The 5,711-nt window shown below is 48.9% G+C and overlaps 1 pseudogene; it reads left to right on the top strand.

Annotated features, from left to right (window-relative positions):
• The first annotated feature begins 4,747 nt into the window (after nucleotides 1-4,747).
• Nucleotides 4,748-4,875, top strand: LOC120389447 (annotated as a pseudogene).
• Nucleotides 4,876-5,711: the final 836 nt, after the last annotated feature.

The following is a 5,711-nucleotide window of genomic DNA, read 5'->3' as shown; positions in this document are numbered from 1 at the left end:
CCTCCCCCACCCCTCCTGGGCTACTGTGGCAGTTATCCCCCCATTTGTGTGATGAAGTAATAAAGAATGCAGGAATAAGAAACACTGACTTTTTAGTGAGATAAAATGAAGGGGAGGCAGCCTCCAGCTGCTATGATAGTCCAGGCAGGACTGAATCTTCATTAGACATTAAAGGTGGAGTGGGGGAAGAGGAACGCAGCCTCCAGCTGCTATGATATTCCCGGCGGGGTTGAATCTCCAGGAGGCAAAGCTTAAAGAAGGGAATGACCGGGAGTCATTCCCATTTTTGCCCAGGCGCCCTCAGCCAACCTCAGTGAGGCCAGCCAGGAGCACTCATGGGATGATGACAACAGTTATCAGTCCTATTGCACCATCTGCCATCAGGGAGGGGAGAGGAGGGGATGCTGCTGTTTAGCGCTGCAGCACCCCGTCTACCAGCAGCATCCAGTAGACATACGGTGACATTGAAAAAAGGCGAGAAATGATTTTTTTCCTTTTTCTTTCACGGGGGGGAAATTGACGACATATACCCTTAACCACCCGCGACAATGTTTTTGACCCTTAGGCATTGGGAGCTCAGCCAAGAATGCAAATGCTTTTCGGAGACTGCGGGAACTGTGGGATAGCTCGAGTCCTCAGTCCCCCCTCCCTCCCTCCATGAGCGTCCATTTGATTCTTTGGCTTTCGTTACGCTTGTCACACAGCACTGTGTTGAGTCCCTGCTGTGGCCTCTGTCTATCATAGCCTTGGAGATTTTTTCAAATGCTTTGACATTTCGTCTTCTGATAGAAGCTCTGATAGACAGGAGCTCTGATAGAACAGATTTGTCTCCCCATACAGCGATCAGATCCAGTATCTCCCATACGGTCCATGCTGGAGCTCTTTTTGGATTCTGGGACTGCATGGTCACCCGTGCTGATCAGCGCTCCACGCTGGGCAAACAGGAAATGAAATTCAAAAGTTTGTGGGGCTTTTCCTGTTTACCTGGTCAGTGCATCCAAGTTCAGATTGCTGTCCAGAGCGGTCACAATGGTGCACTGTGGGATAGCTCCTGGAGACCAATACTGTCGAATTGCGGCCACACTAACCCTAATCGGACATGGCAATACTGATTTCAGTGCTACTCCCCTCGTCGGGGAGGATTACAGATACCGGTATTAAGAGCCCTTTATATCGATATAAAGGGCTTCGTTGTGTGGACGGGTGCAGGGTTCATTCGGTTTAACGCTGCTAAATTCGGTATAAACGCGTAGTGTAGACCAGGCCACAGACTGCAAGAAAAATTTGATAGACACCTGATTCACAAGTGTCTAAGGTAGTGCCTTCTAGCATTTTAAGACTAGTGTATAAATGTGTGAAAACCCAGCACTAACAAAAGCTGACCAAGCTTTGGTCCCTGGCATTGACATTGGTGTGTACATGCCGTGCCTGCACACTGGTTTGGATACGTTTCATTTAGGTCAGACCTTAAAAAAACAGGAATTTTCCAGAGCTGTGAAAACTCTTTGCAGGGAGCACCGTAAGCTAAGTTCTTTGTCCCAGTTCTGGCTTTCTCTGTGCTGCTAAGAGAGCGCTGAGCTCCAGGAGAGCTGTGTACGGGGACAGCTGAAGAATCACCCTGATAGACACTCCCAGCAGCTGTAGGAAAGAAAGCTACAGTTCAGAGGGCTGGGATGGGGCCTGCTGCTTTGTTAGCTCCCAGGGCCGAGCTCCTGAGGAGACCCTACCATGAAAAAGAGGGTCGTCTTCGCATGGACAAAGTGTTGGGAAAATGGACGGCAAGGATGCCCAAGGTGGCAAAGTGTATCTGAAGGTGCATAAACAGCAGAGGGAAGGTGGAGCTGTTTCAGTGTCCAAAGGGTACTTATTATTTGAACAGGAAATTCTGATATCTTATCTGGGCTTTGACAAGGGAATTTGCATCCAACTCTTGTGTACCCTACCCAATGACAAGAATTATAACTACGGGCCAGCCATTCCCTGGAGTCCATTGCATCAGACCGGAAGGGCTTTCCAGAGGAGGACAGCGGAGTCAGGGTAAATACGGTGATGCTAGGACAGAGTAGGTTGGTTTATGAGCAGCTATATGGCCTCGCCCGTTCTGAACACCGTCTGCAAGCTGTAAAACCCTCAGCACCGCACAGAATCGTCTGGAGAGGAGCATGCAGCATGGGAAGGGGGTTAGGATGTTGCCCGTCTTGTATAGAGCCCTGGAAAAGTCCCTGCAGCAAGGAGTGGTGGGGAAGAGCCATGTTAAGAAGGGTGGCCAGTCTGTAGGAAAAGCTTCCCTTGGGAAGCAGCATGAACTCCCTCTGCATGTTCCACAGCGTACCCTCCTCCCATGGCTGATGGCCAAAGTCTGCAGGGCTACTGGCGCTGCTGCACTGACAGGGCTGGGGATGGGGTGGCTCGATGGGGGTCTGGCGAAGGAAACTGGATCCCCAGCTATTCAGCCTCGACCTCTATGCAGTATCCCAGCCAGAGGGCTGGTGGGGAGAACACTCAGACCCCTCTGCTCCATTGAAACCACTGAGATCTTGCACTAATTGGTTCCCCTCCATCCAGGAGGGGATTATTAGGGCTGATAGTAAAGCAGGAATTTCTGCACACTGCAGAGTGGTCGGGGTCTTTGGAGGGGTCATCCGCCAGGCTCAGGCTAACACCCTGGGATGGAGAGAGAGCCCCAGCTGTGGTGAGCCTGATTGTCCTTCTGTAAGATGGTTTCAATGCACAGAGAGAAGTGGAAATGCTGCTGAGCTCGTTCTGGTTTCTTTTCAATCTCTCACTGGCTATCTAGGAACTGAGTGGGCAGTGGAAGCTTGCAGTCTGACTGGCACAGCTGGGGGCAGTGGGCAGCATCAGGAATGGCAGATGTGTTTCTGCAAGGCACAGCAAAAATGAAATGCTAAGGAATTAAAGTTGCACTCGCTGCTCAGGGAGTTTGTACTTTAGAAAAGTTCTGAGTAGGAAATTAATAAATGACTGGTGAGTTAATTGTGCTAGTGTGGGAAAATAGTCCTGACAGCTGTAGAAGATTTAAGAAGCAATTCAGACAGAATTGTTTGCATGCCTATAATTACACTGACAATGTAGATAAGATAACCTCATTTCTACTTCAGGCTGGAGTTTGTTTACCGGAATGTAACTAAGTTAGTTGTGCACGCAAGCATACAAACAATATGCACATGCTCACACAAACACACTAGCATGCATTTGTCTTTGGCAGAGAGTGCAAGCTATGATAAACAAAGTCTTTATCACTGTAATGGTCTATTATCTTTTAACCAAACCACCTGAATTGCACCTGAGAAATAACACAACTGCAGAAAGACCCATGCTAGGTGCCATGGAGGGTGTGACAGGCTGAGCGCATGCATGAAATTGCAGTTCACTTGGATCATTAGAAAATATGGCCCCAAAGACTTTCATCAGGGCAATATAACACAATACCTGGGCCAAAATACCTGCTGCACTATGCATCTAGGACACTTTTCTGTCTATTCCATGCGTCCTTCCACAGCTTCCAGCAGAGTCCTGCAAAGAACTGAATGAAACAGAACTAAAGAGTAAAGCAGCCACAGGTACTTAAAGCTCTTGTATACACTCACCTTACCCATGGCTCTAGTATTTGTTGCCTTCCTCATCCTGTTATGTCTGGTCGTAACTCCTGATCCTTCCGACACTTTTACTACAGGTGTAGTGCTCACTCCTGCGAGGAGTCCCCTTGGAAGTCTGCACCGTACAGTGCCAGGGGGCGTTTGGAACACCTGGTGGTAGGTAGCATTCGAACTTTTCATACATCGCGCTCATTGCTAGCTGCACTGTTCCCAGCAGTTATCACAGCAGGAGACTGTTCCTTGTGCTTGCATCAATAGCGAGATGTGGAGGAGGGTATGAAAAATAACAATGGCGTTTAACAAGAACTGAAATGAATGGCAAGCAGGGGAGAGGGATCTGTGGGGTCTTCTACCAGGCTCCCTCCCCTCAGCTCTTCAGTAGGTCACCAAGTGAGGACTAGAGCTGTGTGAGTAACCCATATTTGTGGTCAGTGGCTGAACTAGGAAGCTTCGAAAAATTTCATTTTGGGTTGAACAAACCCCCCCACACACACATTTTGTTCAGCCCAAAATGCAATGTTTTGTTTGAGTTTTTTTACTTAAAAAAATTCTAGTAAAATTTTAAACAAAAAGGGTTTTCGAGTTGAAAAATTGAAACACTTCAATTCTTTTTTCAGAACAATTCCCACGATGTTTCATTTGACCTGAATATGCAGATTTTGGTGAAAAAAAGTTTCATCCAAGAAATGGTGTGTGGTACTAGTGCTAACACAGCCAACCCCTGAACTGCAAAGCTGCCCTTGTAGGCACGGCGGAGTGGGAAATGCTGTCATTCCAAAGGAACCCTTCCATGGCTGGATCACACCCCTCTTCCCCAGTTCTTTGCAAATAGCTTCATACATGTGTCGCTCTTGACTTCCAATTCAAATATTAAAATAGCAATGAGAGGGAAGCGGCTCCCACACATGGCAGCAGGAAACCCTGCTTCAAAATTAACCCTACCCCTAACTTTCAGTGGGAGAAACGTGTGCAGCAGATAAGAATAGCAAGGGAATAGGTAGGAGGAGCCAGGACCAAGCTAAAGCAGGTGCAAGTGACAGGGATTTTGCAAGCTCCATGCGCCACACATGAACCGATTCCAGCTGGAGCTCAGGCACGTATGGGAGAGCTGGTGCAGTTTGAAACGTGGAGTAAGGAGGCAGTGGCAGTATCGTAGCCAATGAGATTAATCCGAGGCACGATTATTGCTAATTGAAAACTTTTAGGATGAAATTCACCCCTTTGCAGAGGACCTGCATAAGGTCTAGGCACCATTGCTTTCACCCTTCGGGCCTGTCTTCCCTCAGAACAAGAGCAGCGTTGGCAGTTCTAGCGAGTTCCACACCAGCAAAGGGTTTGGCCCCTGCGGGAGCCAGTCCTGCCTGTACAGGAGATGCCCCAGCCCTCTTGGGAATTTCAGCCCTGCCTGGGGGAAAACCCCGCTCTGACTGTCCGCCCTTCCCCACCTGCTGGGGAAGAACAGCCAATCCAGGCTGCCGGAGGAGGCAGGCAGAGGCTGCCCCACCCCCTGGAGCTAAGAGAGATTTTTGGGGGGAGGAAGGAGCAGAAAGAGCCCAGCAGCTCAGGGCATCTCTGCTCCCTTCATTCCCTCTACCCATCACTGCACTAAGCAGCCTGGAAGGGGAAGAGGGGACTCTGCTGCAGCCCCCCACAGGCCAGGGAGGGGATGGTGTCAGAGAGCCCCTGGAGCTGCAGGAGGAGCAGAGCTGGGGGCGGGGGGAGCAGAACAGATGGGGGTCTAGGGAGGTGCATCATTAGTTGCTGGGCTGGAGGCCAGGCCATTGTGGAGGTAATAAATTAATTAGAATTTTGGAGCCAGAGAACTCCTGCAGAGAGGGCCTAGTGTGTACATTTGGGAGAGCTGCCAGTCCTGTCCCACACTCATGGGGGAGCGGGAGTTCAACAGTTAAAAGACAGATACAGAATTATAATTTTCCTCTTTTTTTTTCATTTGCATGATTTTGGGGCCAATTTAATGATTTTTTGGGCTTTGACTCATGATTTTTGAGCATCTAGGGTTGGCACTATAGAATCTTCTTGTGTTAGCTAACACATAGTAACTAACGTGAGGTAAAATCCTAGTGAAGATCAGGC

This window comes from Mauremys reevesii, linkage group 23, assembly GCF_016161935.1.
Source record: "Mauremys reevesii isolate NIE-2019 linkage group 23, ASM1616193v1, whole genome shotgun sequence".
Taxonomy (NCBI): domain Eukaryota; kingdom Metazoa; phylum Chordata; order Testudines; family Geoemydidae; genus Mauremys; species Mauremys reevesii.
The sequence above is the reverse complement of the archived record's forward strand: the minus strand, read 5'-3'. Positions and strand labels throughout refer to the sequence as shown.